The 18,891-nt window shown below is 28.2% G+C and overlaps 1 protein-coding gene across 1 annotated transcript in view; it reads right to left on the bottom strand.

The window, feature by feature from the left end:
* cnc (cap-n-collar) overlaps positions 1 to 11,725 on the bottom strand; it is a 156,065-nt gene extending 144,340 nt beyond the window's left edge. The window contains exon 1 of the mRNA XM_065515770.1: positions 11,559 to 11,725. The gene's annotated coding sequence lies outside the window, so the exon portion shown is untranslated. The remainder of the gene's footprint in view (positions 1 to 11,558) is intronic.
* Positions 11,726 to 18,891: the final 7,166 nt, after the last annotated feature.

An 18,891-nucleotide genomic window follows, 5' to 3' on the forward strand; every position in this document is an offset into this window, starting at 1 on the left:
CACCATCTTAAGAAATTGTCGAAAAAATATAGAATATTTTTATTTTCGTTTTAAAAAATCGCCTTAAAATTATAATTTGATCTATTTATATCGAAATGAATAAAATTAAAAACAAAAAAATTAATTTTACTTATTCTAATTTTTTTAGTAACAAAAAAAGTGGTGTATATGTGAGCTCTAGTTTAAAAAATTATGATTTCTGAACATACAAATTAGCTTAATTCAGAATAAAACTATTTATAGATATTTAGAAATGGTTTTAAAAAACATTGCGTGGAAATAAAAAAATAAATTTTAGGTTGCACAACCGCTTATCACTTTTAATCGTAACATTCTTGGCCCACCGTTTCGTAAATCAGGCATTTATGTTCTGCACGGTGGTCAAAAGTGACGACTAGTGTTGCAGTTATTCGCTGACCATTACAAGAACAAAATTTAAATTATTTAAATACTAGAAAAAGTTTCACCAATAACATTATAACATCCTCTATTAAAAGTAAAATTTCCAAAGTTGCATTACCATTTTTCAACATAATTAAACAAATTATATTGTTTGATGTCAGACTTCTATAGAATGTCCTCCGAATCCAATTTCAACCAAAATTTAAGATAATATATTCATCTTATCTTACAAACACACAGATTTTAAAATTATAGTTTGCTTGTGGTTTTTCTATTATAACATTCGAAGAATATATTGAATACGTGGAATAAATAATTCAATCTTATATGATCAAATGCTTGATAAAATCATACTCAGATATAAATCAAAGAAATTATGACCATATGAATGATCTATGAAATGATAAACTGACTAAAAGGTCAATGTCGTTGCACAGGATGTGATATCCCTAAACAGAATTTTATTAAAAACTAGTTGACTAGTCAAGTTTCACCTACCCACATACACCTGCCTGTTCTTATTTACTTGCAAATAAAATATCTAAATTTGTACTGCATACTTTAGGCAGCTTTTTTATTACAGTTGACTGGACTCAAAAAAATTCCGAGTTTTACCCGGAATTTTTTAATTTTTTTTCTTTACAAACCATCTCCTGAAAATTTCGAATCGAATAAAAAAAAATCAGGCAAAAAAATTTTCAAAATTTTGAGAATCTTTATGGGTAGGAGGTGGTCGGTCTGTTTTTTCCCAAAAAAATACGAAAACAAAAGACAGCTATATTTTACTTTTAATAATAACGTGTTAAGAACGTTACAAACCATAATAATTGTTACTAAATTAAATTTTGTCCTGGTTAATTTTTGTTTATTTTAATCGATTTCTATCTTGACTTTTTGACTGATGAATTTCTTAGGTATTTATACCTACATATATCATGTAGTTTTTCTTTAAAATTTGAATCTAATTTTCAAAATTATTTTTAAGGTTTTAAAGTTTATTGAATTAAGTATAAATTTATACAAAAAAACAAAAATTAATTTAACAATTTTTACGCAATATTATTATATAACAATATGAAAGTCGTGGTGCTATTATTTTGACCGCAGCTGTACATAAATATTTTGTGAATAACATTATTTTCTATAGAAATCGTGTTTATAACAGTATTTTTCTATAGAAAATTTTGTATATTTTCTATAGAAAATCCTGTGTATAACATTATTTTATATTCAAAATTTTATGAATAACAGTATTTCTATTAAGAATCTTGTGTATAACAGTATTTTATGTTGAAAATCTTGTGTATAACATTTAAATAAATTAAATGTTATTTATAAACAAGTGTGTGCAAAAAGTACTATTTGAATATTTTCAAATTTTCCCAGCTCTGAAAACGAGTAGAATCAGCAAGAGGAGTAAGGGTATGAGCAATTTAACATTTTGCTAAAAATATATGTCAAATTACACCTTTTTTTATGTGTTTTATTAATGTGTATTTTCGATTTTTCCAGTTGTAAACTTCAATGGACTGCAAAGAATAAAATAAATACAAGCCATAATTAACACATCGTCATTCGTTTTTTCCACGAATTAGTGACGCGTATCCATAAATTAATGAAATTTTTTTTGTTCATATGATTTTGAGAATAAAATATATTATTAAATATACTATGTAGGTATTTAGCTGGCTATTGAGTAATTGAGAAAGAATAGACAATTTATTTATAACAAAAAGAGCTGTACAAATTGTGGTACAAATAATTAGAGAGAATTCGGAATAATTTGTTTTGTGTTTGTATAAAAATTTACACATTTTTTTAGGAGCGAGGCAGAGAGACACATTTTTTTCACAATGTGGTTCTAATCGAAAATCAAGCACAAGAGAGCAAATTTTTAATTATTTACAATACTTTTATTGTTTTTTATAACTCTGATATTTTTAGTAGAACGATTCTGAAAATATACAAACAAAGCACAATTAGGCGGGAGTCTCAAAATGAGTGACTTTATAAGTTCAGTGAGATATTTTAATAAATTATTGGTTTTTGTTTTCTAATTTATTTAAAAATGCGATCATTAAAGTTTTATCATTTGTGTTTTCATTTATTTATATTATTTACTTATTTATTTGTTATTTTTAATCATCTTTGAAATACTATTCTATAGCTCTTTGCTCTTAAATAACAATAATATTTTTATTTAAAACGTAAATTGTTGTGAATACGATAAGTACGAACGAACCATTGACAGCAGTAATTTGAATGATTACTATGCACGTCGCGATTTGTTAAAGTTATTTTGAATCATAGGTTCAAGTATGTAAATTAGTATTTAAATATTTGGGAGATAAATATTTTAAATTCTCTCCAACGCGAAATACATACATATCTGTGGACTTTTGACAAAACAATTTAAGTGGAAAAGGAGAGCGTAAAAATTTTATTTGGCAAAAGTTCACTGATATAATAATAATATTTACTTACTTTATTCATAATCAATGTTTTATTTTATTATACCCTTAACCTTCGTGAGAAATTTCCGAAGCCCCCAAATAACATACATACACGATTCATACATCAATATCTCCGGAATTCTTCCGGCTCGGTTGCTATTTAAAATCGAGAAAATCGGTCCACAAATATTTTCTAACCCGAATTTTTTTTCACCAAAAGTTTTTTTTTGCTAAATATTAAAAAAATTTAAAAAACCAAAAAAAAAAAATTTAAAAAAAAACAATTTGGAAAAAAAAATTTGTTTACATAAAAATATTGAAAATTTTTATTTTGAAGTATAATTTGGTGAAGGTTATATAAGATTCTACACAGCCGAATATAGCACTTCTACTTGTTTTTAGTTTATAATTTCTTATTTTTATGAAATAATTCAATATTATTTAATTATATTTTCATTAAAAATCTAAATAAAATGATGTAGCTTCACCTTCTCGTCAAGTCCTGTAGCCAGTCAGATTTCTCCGAAATATACTTTGCAGACCATACATTACAGATGCATTCCATTTTTATCGAATGTTGGATCTAAATAGAATTAAATATATCTTGCATCGTTTTAAAAACAGAAACACTTGAATGATTTCTTCAACTCTTGATTGAAGTCCATCAAAAGCGTCGGTTTTGTTTAGTCGGCTAATGTCTCGTTTGGCGAATTGGCAGCTCCAGACTTATTTGGTGTTTTGCTATCGAAGAGCATATTCGAAAAGTGAAAGATATATTAAAGTGTTACAGAGTAAATAGAACATTGTGTAAACTTGATGGTGTCTTTTTCGAATCGTAAGTAAGTAATCTAAACAAATAAAACTATTTTTAACTCTCAGTGATTAACAATGTTCTAAAATTTTAAAATACAATTAAAATCTGTATAATTAGTGTAAAAACTATCGATTGGTTTTCTTATCATGTTTGATAGCATATGCGAGTCAAAACATTATTTTATCAGTTTTAATACAATTTACCAAGAGTGGCAAGCGTATATGTATATAAGTTTGTCATTCCGTTTGTAATTTAAAATTTTTTCATTTGCGACCCCACAAAGTATATATACATATGTTCTGGATCGTTATAGATAGCAAAGTCGATATAGCCATGTCCGTCTGTATGTTGAAATCAACTTTCCGTAGCCCCTAAATAACTTACATCAGTGGTGCGCAAAAAGAGGCATTTAATTTGTGTGCTCTTTTGGGTAAAAAATAAAATATCCACAACGACATCAAGAAACTTAATGAATTGTGTGTATTTTTACGCTCTATTGTTCACATTCGGGTTGTTTGACGAAAATCATCGTAACCTCAACAATATGAACGCCTACCATGGACTTACATACATGATTCATACATCAATATGTCGGGAATTCTTCCGGCTCGTTTGCTCGTTCGACAAAATCGGCTCACAAATGGCTGAGATATAAGGATAACCTAGATTTTTGGCCTATTTTTGGTCTACTAAGTCATGGATTACTAAGTCATTAATATAGACAATATGGATATCTAATGATAGACATTTTAAAGTCCATTACAACGATGTATATAAAGCTATAGTAAGTTGGACATACAATGGGTCAAAATCGGGAAAAATATATTTTAACCCGAATTTTATTTTCAACAAAAATTTTTTTTTGTCACAAATTAATTTTCCAAAAAAAAAAAAATTTTAAAAAAAATTTGGAAAAAACTTTTTTTTAAAAAAATTAAAAAACAATTTCGAAAAGAAAACATTTTAAAAAAATTAAAAAAAAAATTTTATAAAAATTACCTAAAAATATTTAAAAAAAAATTATTTTTAAGTATAATTTGGTGAAGGGTATCTAAGATTCGGCACAGCCGAATATAGTTCTCTTACTTGTTTTTTTTTCAATTCATCAATTGTTCATAAATAAGTAGTTGACGATAGTAGGTTTTAGTTTTTTAATACATACATATTTACAGAAATAAATATTAAATATAAGTACTTATATAGATAAATAAACTATTTTTACAATTGGGGGATTCAAACCATAGAGAAACATAGAGCGGAAGCTAGAAAAAAACTCAAACAAAAAAATTACTCAAAATAATCACACATACGAGTGTTGTTTTTGTTTTCACATAGATTTTTCCACTAATACATTCTCACCACTTAGGTTTTTTACAACTGAGTTAGGTCTTTGACAGGAGAGTTTACACTCTATGTCTATTCTCTATGATTCAAACTGTCTCCTATTAGGTCGTATTGTCATGTCATAAAATATTTTTTTAGTTTAAATAAATTTTTGTTGGGTTTCAAACAAAAAAGTTATAAACTAAGACTTTTAGAACTACGTTTATTGGTTTGTCATAAAATGAAACTTTTTGTGTTTGCAGCACAACAAGAATTTGTTTAAACTAAAAAAATATTTTACGACATTATGACAATACGACCTAATAGCAGACCGTTTGAATCCCCCAAATGTTTTCAAAAATATCGTAAAAATGGAAATGTGATGAACATGTGAATTTAGTTACATTTGTAAGTAGTTAGTAGTTTTATCATAACAACTCTAATTATAATATTTATACATTTAGAGAGTTCGTTGTTTAGCTGCTTAGATAATTTAAATTTCATTTTTCAAATTACAATAAAGCATTGGTCGGCACTCATAGCCATCACATGAAATGTGATTCACAAAAATTATAAAATTTTACAATAAATAGCTGAACATATTAATGCCCATAATTTCAAATAGATATCTATCAGTGCCTAGTTACTTGTGGAGTAAAAATAATTGGTAACTTTTACCCGTAGATATAGATTTGAAATTAATTTTAGAATTACTGAATACTGTTATCTGCGATTATAAGAATTATATTATTATATTAATAATTGCTTGATTTTTGTTTAACAAATTACACAGTTCAACAGCAAAAAAGGCTTCACTAACCACTATATAGATTTGATGCATCATGATTACCTACATAAGTACAAATATGATTAAATTTGTGAATTCTATGGATAGATTTTTTTAAAATTTTTTTTTCTAAAATTGTTATTTTTTTTAGATATTTCTCCACATAATTTATGATAACTCAAAAAGGATTAGTCCGATATTATGAATTTTGAAAATATCTTCCCCATGCTATGTACAAATTTTCACATATGGGCAATTCCATATCATCGTACGTGACATTTGTACGCCTATAGAGTGGAATAGATTATGCAAAAATAAGGGTATTCTTTTTAATTTCTTACACTAAACGAAATATTTAAATGAAAACAATCATTGAATGATTTTATAATAAATACAATTTAATATCGTACGTGACATACCGTAGGTGATAGATTTTTCTCTTATAATAAAACAATATATATTCTGTAAATATATTTATACAAAAAGTAAAAAAAAATTAATAGAAAATATACATTCGGTTTCAATAAACAATTTGACAATAGCAAAAAAAACAATGAGAGTCAAATTCATTTCATACTAAAAGCTAATTGGGAGCCTAGTTTTCGCCGCAATTTTAGCCTAAAAAATGCCAATTAAATTAAAAAATTAAATATAGTCAGTTTAAACTATTATTTTTGCCAATAAAATGTTGTAATAAGTTCTAAATACTTACACATAGTAATATTTTAGTGCTTTCTCAAATCATCATTCAAATCATCTTGAAAAAAGTTTCAAGAGTTTTCTGTCATGTGGTAGTCATTCTCGTGGAATTACCCATATATATTGCGTTTTAATCGGCTCAGTAGTTTCGGAGATATAATAACAAATTGAAGCAAAAAATATATTTTTTACGTAAAAAATATATTTTTTGGGAACAAAATGATATATCGATCGTAAAAATCGAATTTATTCACAATTAATCGCTCATTTTCACAATATTTTATGTGCTTACAAGCGTGTACTTTGAGTGTAAAATTTAAAATTTAACATGTAAAATTTACACTCAAAGTACACGTTTGTAAGAACATTAAATATTGTGAAAATGAGCGAATTCACTTAATTGTGAATAAATTCGAAAAGAGTCCATCGATTTTTACGTTCGATATCTCATTTTGTTTCCAATACATGTGGCTTTGCGATAAAGTAATAAATATAAACAATTTCTGCCGTTTTCGATTTTTCGTGATTTTTTTAAAACCAAAAAAATTGCTATTTTCATGTAAAAAATATAATTTTTGCTTCAATTTGTTATTATAACTCCGAAACTACTGAGCCGATTGAAACGCAATATATATGTGAAAATTTGTACATAGCATGGGGTAAATATTTTCAAAATTCAATCAATCGAAAGAAGAACATATATATACATACCTGCTCAATTGTAGGTATGTATATCAAACAAAAAAGTTAAATTTTGTAAAAATGAGCGAATTCACTTTTATGATCGATATTTAATTTTGTGGCTGTTATATGTGGCTTTGCGATAAAGAAATAAATCTGGACAATTTCTGCCGTTTTCGATTTTTCATGAGTTTTTTAAAACACGAAAATTTGCTGTTTTCACGTAAAAAATATATTTTTTGCTTCAATTTGTTATTATAACTCCGAAACTACTGAGCCGATTAAAACGCAATATATAAACGGTTATGTAAATCTAAACTTTCATAAATTTATTTTAATAATAGCGGACTAAGCCTTTTCGAGTTATCATAAATTATGTGGAGAAACGTCTAAAAAATCACAATTTTACAAAAAATTAAAAAAAACTTCTCCATAGAATTTAAAGTTTGGACCATATTTATACTGCTGGAAAATTGTGTAAAAAGCCTCTAAAATTTGTTCGATTTTGTTGCCCTGTGTTATTTAATGAAGCCGCTAGTAACAAAAGTTAATAGCAACTAATTATTTACTAATTGAAAATACAAAACAATATTAAGACGTTAATAATAGTTGTGTTCGCGTAAAAAATATCAACATAAAATTGTGCTTAAAACATGTGGTTTCAAATGTAAACAGAACTAAAAAGTTGAAAATTAATATAATTTACAAGTTTTGCAAAGAAAAGAAGTTAAATAACAAAAAACAAACGTTTTAAATTGATTTATAATAAAATACAACTTATTTCTACAAATTGTTGTTCGCGTACTTTTTTGGATATTTTTTAGATTGTGAGTAATTTATTTTTACTCTATAAAATAAAGTTACTGGATATTTTTTACTGGAAAGTACGCGAACACACCTAATACTTCGCATAGAGTTTATTACAACATATTACATGAACATTAGGCAATGGCTCCTTTTGTTTCAATTATTAATTTAAGACGATATGAAAAATACATGTACCAGTATACAATTTTATATACTCGTACAATTTGCTATTTACTCCGTAGCATATTAAAATCTGTGAAATCATAGTATAGAAACGGATGTTATCTGTCATGTGGCTGGCACCCATCCAGTGTTAATCTCTTTTTACTGTTCAGGTGATCTTGCCGGCCACTGCGAATCCGAAAGAAAATGTTTTTCAAACTAAATCAGGTGCCAAATTGCCGCATTCGATATCGAGTAAAATTTATAGTAATTTTTTTATATTTCGGATTATGGTATTCGATATCGAACAAGAAATTTAGTACATTATACATATTTGGGGGATTCAAACGGTCTGCTATAGTCTGAATTGTCATATTGTCCTAAAATATTTGGTCAATTCACAAGGTCTCTAATCAGTCATATTGTCATAATGTCTTAATATATCTCGACTCGGCAGCTCGGCTTAACCGATACTTAGGCATTCGGCGAAGGTCTCTACTGCTTGGTTACGATAACACAATAAACATAGCATACAGAGTACTATTATTTTAGGACACTTTTTACTTGAAAAACAATAAAAACCATTGTGAAATATTAGGACATTATGACAATATGACATGATAAGAGACCTTGTGAATTGACCAATTATTTTAGTTTAAACACGCTTTTGTTGTGTTTCAAGCAAAAAAGTTCTAAAATAATAAGACGTTTTGAACTATGTTTATTGTTTTGTCATAAAATATTTTTTTGTTTTTGTTTGCACACAACTAAAATTTGTTTAAACTAAAATAATATATTAGGACACTATGACAATACGACCTAATAGCAGACCGTTTGCATACCCCAGTTATAATTTATGATACGATACCTCATTCTATCACAAATGCGGTAATTCAGTCACAGGGTGAAGAAATTTGATACGATCGTACTTTTTATGATAATATTTCATATTTAAAATTACCGTAGTGCTACCGTGACTTATTTACTATATGGTACCCTATTTCCCTTCTTTTGGATGAATCCTGTCGCAAACGGTTTGCTGCTTGTGTAATATAATAATTTTGCAAAGCTCTTGTTGGGTTTTACAACAATTTTCATGGAGTAATGCATTCAACGATAGAGAATAGCCATAGAGCGGAAACTCTCCTGTCAAAGATCTAACTCAGTTGTCAAAAACCTAAGTGATGAGAATGTATTAGTAGAAAAAACTATGTGAAAACAAAAACAACACTCGTATGTGTGATTAATTTGAGTAATATTTCCGCTCTATGTCTATTCTCTATGGCTCCAACTATGTAAACCAAATGATAATTTAATACAAGTAAGATAGTATAGTCGGTCAAGCCCGACCAAGCGGCAACCTACACCGAGAATTTTTCTTTTAAAATTTATATGGGAGTTATGTCTAATTAAGGACCAATCGCCATACAACTAGGTGGCATGACTTCTGTATATATGAAACTTATTTGTCTTGAATTTTATTTGAATACCAACATTTTTAAGAAACATTTAAAGTGATTTTCGGAATTGGGCCTTATATTTGACTTTTGAGTTCGGCTTATATAAAACTTATTTGTGCTAAATTTTGTTTGGATGTCTATGTAACTAAGATATTTTTGAGAGCTTGAACCAATTCTAACCAAATAAAATAGGCTTCGTCCTTGAGGCAATATAAAAGCTTGTACCAAATTTTGATTACAAGGTTTATATGTACGGACGTACGGAAATCGCTTAATCGACTCAGAAATTGATTAATCTGACCAGGAGTCGGTGGGTGGGTGTTTGTCAAAATTGTTGTCAAGATAAAAAATTATCAGGTATAGTCTTCATTTATTAGTATTATTGCTTCGTTATGCCAAAATTGTTAATGCTCAGACATCTGTGTTTTGACAACAAAAGTTATTAATTGATATGATACATATGGGTAATTCCATATCATCGTACGTGACATTTGTACGCTTATAGAGTGGAATAGATTTTGCAAAAATAAGAGTATCTAAAAAATAATTTGGTCTTTATGTTCCATTCAGAGGGTACTATATTTTAAAATAATAAAAAGTTCTTTCGAAATATTGTTGTCCAAAATATTGAGCGAAATAAGGATATATCGTACGTGACATAAAACGGAACTCATTTTGAGGTACATGTAGAAATATGCGAAAATATTCGAATCGTGAGAGGCGTTATGTTTTCTTTTAATTTCATACACTAAACCAAATACAATCCGTCATATTTAATTAAAAACAATCTTTGGATGATTTTATAATAAATAAAATTTAATATCGTACGTGACATACCGTACGTGACAGATTTTTCTCTTATAATAAAACAATATATATTCTGTAAATATATGTATACAAAAACTAAAAAAATTAATGGAAAATATACATTCGGTTTCAATAAACAATTTGATAATATCAAATAAACAATCAGAGTCAAATTCATTTCATACTACAAGCTAATTGGGAGCCTAGTTTTCGCCGCAATTTTAGCCTAAAACATTAAAAGATTAAATATATTCAGTTTAACAAATAATTTAATTGTCTTTAAAATGTTGTAATATGATCTAAATACTTTCACATAGTAACATTTTATTATTTTCTTCTATTCAAATCATCTTGGAAAAAATGTTCAAGGGTTTTTGTTCTTTTCAGTCGTGGTAGCGATTCTCGTGGAATTGTCCATATTTGTCAGGTATAGACTATTTTTTTAAAATAAATTATTTTGAACAGCTTTGCATTAAATATAAATATACTGATGCAATTTTCTAGAATTCAATTTTTTAATTATTTTAATAATCACCCGTTATTAGAGATTCTTTTGCTTGCAGTGTTTTCTACACAAATATAAAACAAAATTACTTTAATATTTTTTTGTATTCGTATAAAAAACCAGTCAAAAGATCAAGTTCTCTATCAGTTTAGCAATTATATTTTTTTATTTTTTATTTTGTTCAAATAAAATTAACAAATAATTCAATTGTTAATAAAAGAAAAAAAAGAAAATACAAATCTTTAAAACACTTGTCTCATGCTGCTAGAAACGGAAACAATTTGGAATTGAACCGAGTTTTTTTTTAATGAACTTTGAAGTTAAAATTTAAATACCGGTTTATAGAGACACATTTGAAATTAATTATTTGAAATATGTAGATTTAAATAAAATATGGTTTTAATTGTTTAAAACCTTATTTAAATTTCGATTATTAGTAGACACACTCAATTTCACTCAATCACAAACTAACTCACTCACTCACTTACTAATGCTTTTAATTCAACAACAACAAATAAATAAATTGATACTTTTTTGTTATAATTTCTTTTTAGTTGATTTTGATTTATTTTTTTTATTTTTTTTTCAAAAAAATTGTTGCTGTTTTCTCAATGACCTTTGATCATTTACTACGTTTTCATGCCTTATTGATAATCACCTTTATTTTGGTTGTTGTGGATGCAAGAAATTGAAATTTCTTTAGAGATTTGGTTATTTATATTTTGTAGATAACAAGTTGGTTTGTTTTGTATCTTATAGGTTGTAGCTTTTTCACTTTTTCACAAATATTTTTGTGTTAGGAATGTAAATTTTATAAATTTGTTTTTGAATTTGTTTTTTTTTATATAAAAAAATGAATTATAATACGTAAAATAAAAAAAAATACGTATTTATTTATATAGACTTGGTTTTTTCGAATTTGTTTTTGGTATCTTTATTTAGTATCTAGTAGATACAATTTGTTTTTATGGTTGTTTTTGTTAATGGTTTGGTATTATTAAAAATACACTAGTTTTTATTTTTTGCTTTTTGATTTTTTATTAATAAAATCAAATATTGGTTTTGTATTTTTTTTTTATATTTCAACGTTTTATATTGAAAACTCGTGTCACACTTTTATTTAATTATAAACGATTCGGTCTACACAAGAGCTGCCGCAATACTATACGCTCAGAAAAAAACGTATTTTTTGAAAATACTAAATGACAAATGTTTGTGAACGTAGTGAGTATCTCTATCTGCTGAATATTCAAGTGTACAAAAGAGCACTAAACGTGCTGAGAACCTGATAACATGGCACACGATTTAGAAAAAATCAAAACCCCAACGAAAACAAACAAAAACACAAATAAAGTAAAATTTAAACAAAATAAATGAATAAACATATGTTTTTAAGCTCATATGTACCTACATACGTTATATTCAATTTACTCATTTAGTTTATTTAAGTTGTTGTTATTTTTTTCTTTGATAAGTGATAACTGGTCAGTCTGTGTCTCTCTATGAGATGTCTATGTCTAGCATTGCTGTGCCACCTTGGGACCCTAAGAAAAGCAGTAAAATCGTAATTAATAAATATTGAAATTAGTATTATATTAGAATCTTATACCCTTCACCAAATTATACTTAAAAATATTTTTATTTAAACAAAATCAAAAATTTTTTTTTAATGTTTTAAAATTTGTTTTTCCAAATTGTTTTTTAATTTTTTTCAAATTTTTTTTTTTTAAATTTCTTTAATATATTTTTTTGGAAAAAGAATTTATGAAAAAAAAAATTGTTTGATGAAAAAAAAATTCGGATTAAAAAATATTTTTTCCGATTTTGACCCATTGTATGTCCAACTTACTTTGGTGTTATGTACGGCGTTGCAAAGGTCTTTGAAATATCTATCATTAGATATCCATATTGTCTATATTAATGACTTAGTAATCCAGATATATTATATCTCAGCCATTTTTGGACCGATTTTCTCGATTTTAAATAGCGACCGAGCCGGAAGAATTTCGGAGAGATTGATGTATGAATCGTGTATGTAAGTTATTTGGGGTATGTAAGTTATTTGGGGGACAGACGGACATGGCTATATCGATTCCGCTATCTATAACGATCCAGAATATATATACTTTATGGGGTCGCAAATGAAAAATGTGGAAATGACAAACTTATATATACCCTTGCCACTCATGGTGAAGGGTATAAAAAACAGAATTTTAAACAATTATCAAAAAATGTACAAGTTGTTTGGTCGAGGCGGTGTAGTATCCAATGTATAATACCGCTGTGCCGAATATACCCACCACCGATTTTGTGCGTTTTGTATAAAAACATTTATCTGAGTCTTCCGATTTGGTTAGTTTTATATTTCGTATTACAATTTCGCATTGCGAGATTCATGCATTTAAATTTTAAATGTTATGGCTATCGAAATAGGTTTCGTAGTAAGTCTAACCAAAGTTTTTAATATATTTTGATCCAAAACTTTTTACCAATTCAACCTATTTTTGGATACATAAGTTAGCTATTAGCAATAACTATTTGTGATAAATTTGTGTTTCCTATTTTATTTAACTTCGGATGTTGGATTTTGCCCAACTTCGAGAAAATTTCATCCCCCTAAGTCCGTCCTAAGGATCGTCTTAGAATATTATAAGGACTCAGAAAAATATTTTGATGTGTACCCTCATGTTTTTGGTGTTGGATAATGTATGTTCCGTATGTGGGGATTGTAACATTCAACTTACAATTTTAGTGGCCCCTTTCATTTCTGCGTTTGGGCTCAGCTTCTAATGCCTTTGTTCCATAGCAGTTTGTGTTTTGTTTTGATTTCGTATTTATGCTCTAAGAAATACACTTCATTGTTTTCATTGATACAACATTTAGCCACTCTACAACAAAACGAAAATTGTGATGCGTTGTCATTTATTTGGTTTATTTTCAAAAAGTAAATATTTCTATGCTTTTTATATTGACCACTAATTTCGTTCCAAATTAGCATACAATTTTTTTTGAATATAATTTGCATATACACAAAAAACTAGCCAAGTAGTAGATGGTACGAATGGTAACCAATCAAATATTAAGAGGATTTATTCAGATAATTTAAAATAATTTCCAGAAATTTTGAATTTTTTATACTTACCTAGCAGGAAATATCTGGTATGTGCTAACTTTTGCACCTATAAAAACACCTAAAAATATTTAAATTCATACACATTAACAATAGCTTTTCAATAGTACTGAAATATTATATATTTTTCAGTTTTCAGGGTTTCTCATGCAGCAATTCTGTTTTGTTGGAGTCCGGAAATACTTATAGTTTTTCTCGATCACTTTGTTTTAGTGTAATATCGCTATTCTTAAAGTTATAACTTCAAAACATTACAAATATGTTCTTTTGAAACTAATTTAAAAATCGTTTATTTTGTTTGACTGAACTGAGTTTTACCTTTTAAACAGAAAAAAGATTTGTAAAAATGGCTGAGTTATGCTAGCGAAAAGTTAGAATGCTCCTCAATCAAAAAATTTGCAAAACTCATTAATTTTTTAATTGATTTCTATTTACTTAGATGTTTTGGAAAGCTACTATAGTATGCTTTTGCACTAAAATAAGATCGAAGAACCATGAAGAAAATTAAAATTTCTTGAAAATGGTGAGTTTTTTTATCATAACGACCTACAATATTTACGTTTCGAGATAAAATTCATCACAAATAATTCCGATATAATATTAGATCAGTTCGTCAACTACGGTGTGTGCCCCACAATACTTCTATACTTAGAAAAACCTTTAATATATATATTTCATTATCAATATATAATAACACCACTTTCATACAAATATCCTCCCGAATTAAGTCAATAATATTCAGAAATCTCCTTCACATCTGTTTATATACATAAATTTCAAAACAAAAAAATGTTTACTTACTTATTAAATCCACAACAGACCCAGAAAACAGAAAATTAAACCGGAGTTTGCGTTACGGTCAATGGAGATCGTTACCGCACTATGATCAATGTTTTATTGTTTGAAAATCTGGATGACATTGATCCGGGCGAGATATCGATTTAATGAAATCAACATTTTACGATAACTTTCGATAATAGACCCGTCAATTGGCCGCCAAGGTTGTGCGATTTGACACCTCTCGATTATTTCATGTGAGGTCACTTGAAGTCTCAACATATTTAAGTGGATGTACACGCCTATAGTACGTCCAATTCTTACTTATTGATCTCTTGTATGGTGGACTGTAACTAGAAGAAACTATGTTCTAGACCAACTATATAAAGTCCAGAGAATATTGGCATACTGGTGCACTAAGAGCTAGTCCTTCAGACGACCTGAACACTATATTGCACATTGACCTCTGCCAGCAGCGCACCGAGGCTTCACGCATCTGTATGTTGGATAAGAGGAAACTATCACGGCTACAAATTAGACATTCATACGACATTCCAATATACATTTCGATGTAAATGACACTATATCTGAAGAGTGGTGTGGTCATGGCAACCACTGCACAGTGGTGCAGAATCAAAATTTTTTTGGAAATAAATCTGGCATTTCTAAACTGCTGGTCCGATCGGTATAAAATTTGATGTGAACGCAGCAATGGGCCCTACAAAGGATTTATTTCAAAACAAATTTTGATTCTTCCCCACTGTGCACTGGTTTTCCACCCTTCGGGCACAGATGTTGTGCCTCGAAGGGAAATATGGAGCGCAACCGGGGCTCCGAGGTGCACGGACCTCATTCCTGGTAAGCATTTAATTTACTAAATTCGCAGCTGACTACACGCAGAGAAAAAATATAGTTGGGCATGGTTACTGTAACCATTTCAATATTGTTACAAGTTTTTTAACTATATTATAGTCACAGTAACCATTTACATGATTGTGGTAACCATAATATGGTTAACTTACGATTCACATGATTGTCTCAACCATATATATGGTTACAGTAAACATATATATGTTTGTGATAACCATTTATATGATGAAGGACTTATCATATTATGGTGCTCTCGGCTTAAGGCTTATCATAATCTGAGAACAACATATTATGATAAAATTATTCATCATAAATATGGTTGCCACAAACATATATATGTTTACTGTAACCATATATATGGTTGAGACAATCATGTGAATCGTAAGTTAACCATATTATGGTTACCACAATCATGTAAATGGTTACTGTGACTATAATATAGTTAAAAAACTTGTAACACTATATAAATGGTTACAGTAACAATGCCCAATTATATTTTTTCTCTGCGTGTAGAGTCTTATCTAGTACCACGGGGATCCTATGGCCCCAGGACTCTTGTCCTGTAGGATCATTTCGTGATCACTTCGGTGATCACGTGGTGGCTGTGGTTTAAAACCCAAAGCGGGTGGAAGATCGTTGGTTAAAAGACTGATATTTGGGCTAGTGACAAATATCGGGCCACCAAATGTATCTTACTAGGTGCTGTTGCCGATACAATAGAGCCATTGAAAGTAGCAGATAGCAACTGACGTTGTGCTCAGGAATCGTGTTGGGGTAGTAGCATTTGTGATAGTCGTTGGGCTTGATTCTCGGACGAGGTCAAAAGTGTGTGTTATAGTACGCTCACTTTGACTTTTATCGACTGGGAACTTTTGAAGTCAGAGACCATACATCGGACTGGATTACCAGGCCGAATGTTTCTGCTTTGATAATTGTCCTGGGCTTGTTAGTGGACTAGCTAGCTACGGACGGCAGGGATTAGATAGACCGAACTCTCGAGCAAGGGGTTTGTGATTTGATCTGTGCAGTCAATGTCCATGAATTTTCCAATTGTGCGTTCTTTGCAAGTCACTCAATGGCGGTGATAGACGCATTGTTTCTATCCGGTGTTAAGACCACCGTGCGGTTTAGGCCTATGTGTAGTTTTTATAAACCGGTTAACCGGTTAACCGAAAAACCGGTTTTTCTTCGAAATCTCGGTTTTTTGCGAACCGGTTAATTTGAAATGTTGATTTTCGGTTAACCGGTTTATCCGGATTTTATCACTCGGTTAACCGGTTTTTAAAATTTAGGTCTGAACTTAAGAAATCTCATGATTTTGTGCATTTTTATATTCATTGTACACACATTATTGGTCTGATTTGAAACCTAAACTAATGACTTACAATACAAACCTATTTAGAGCCATTATTACAACTTGCCGTTATAGTTAAAGGTAACTTTAAGCAATAGAAAAAGGTACCCTTAAAGGTCACTTTAACTATAACGGCAAGTTGTAATAATGGCCCTTAGATTGATATATATTAAGGGTTTACTTAAAAACGTTTTCAGAATAATTTGCACATAATTAAACTATTAAAACTTAAATTCCGCATAATTCTAGAAGTTAATCTAAATCTTCGTTAGCTTAGTGTACAAAGTTCTTTTCAGAAATATTACAGGAGAGACAAAAAACGTTCTAAAATCCATGATTTGAAATATTTATGAGATCTGATAATGGAGTTTTATTACTTACATATTTGGTATGATTTATAATGACAAATAAGCAGTAAGAAGAAGTGCGTTTCCATATTATAGGTCCTTTTTTGGGACTTGTAACATTTTCTGTTTCATATCAGAAAGTCGAGGTGATAATAAATTTCAAAATTATCAAATATTTAATTAAAAAATTGATTTATATTTTTTGGTTGAAATTTAATGAAAAAAATCAATAATTATATTAGTATTATATAGTTAGTAACAAATTTATACTCAATTCCATTTGACTGAGATAATAATTTTGAAATTTATACAAAACAAAATGGACTTAGCACTTTTGTATATTCATAGTTATTTATATTCCTGACAACTAAAAACTACAAATTTTAAAGCTGTGTATACTTTATAGGACATTTTATGTTTTTACACTTTCGGTGGCCAATTTTCGGTTAACCGACAAACCGGTTTTTTTAAAAAGTGGGTTTTTTATAAACACTACCTATGTGGCAGGTGCCCACGTAAATCTTAAACACATTAAACACTGGTTTATGCTAAAAAACCAGGCCAACAATGTTCGTGTTATTCATGACATACGACCAGCAATGCTTTAAAAAAATGGCCCAAAATTGGACGTCCAGAATGCGCTTCTTCAAAAACATCCTCGGTGTCCATATGACCGAAATCATTTAAAAATGTTAATGTCATATATTGATCTTTCGAATAAAAAACATTTGTTGATTAAAATTTACATTTTTGTGTTATTTTTTACAATTTCAAGTTCTATCGGGCTTAACTTTAAGAATAGCCTTATTTGACTACATTTGCTAATTAAAAATTAGCGAAATGATCGAGAAAAACTATAAATATTTCCCAACTCTATGGATTCCAATAAAACAGAATTGCTATTTTTCAAACCTTTTATAAAAGGCACCATTTTTGCCCGAAAATAAAAACGCATCCAAATTTTGTTAGATTTTTATATATATATTTTTTTTATTATTTTCTTTTTTTGTTTTTAGTTTTATTTTGTTTTTTTTACAATATTACAATATACATTTATTAAATTTAAAATTTTAATTTTATTCCCTTCATTATTTTTGTTTGTTTGTTTTACTTAAGTTTACTTTTCTTACTTACTTACATACACATTTTGCTTACTTATTTGTTTGTCAATAATAATAATAATAATTAATAAATAATTCATTATCAATTATAATTTAATTTATATATATATTATGATTTTTTATTCTTCATTTATCTTTTTTTTGCTGTTAACCAGTGCTTAATAATTATTCATTATTTTATTCCGTTTTTTAGATTAAATAATTAAAACTATATATTTGGTTTTTAGAGTTAAAATTAAATTTCAAATAAAATTCACTAAATAAATTAACTAAATTTGTTTGTTTATAATACGAGTAAGTTTGTAGAAAGGCAAAAAGTTTAGTAAGTAATTTTTGATAAATATTTTCATATAAAAAGAAACAATAAATGGACATTCAAGTTTTGTGGTGGA

The sequence above is a fragment of the Calliphora vicina genome, chromosome 1 (genome assembly GCF_958450345.1).
Source record: "Calliphora vicina chromosome 1, idCalVici1.1, whole genome shotgun sequence".
NCBI classification, from domain to species: domain Eukaryota; kingdom Metazoa; phylum Arthropoda; class Insecta; order Diptera; family Calliphoridae; genus Calliphora; species Calliphora vicina.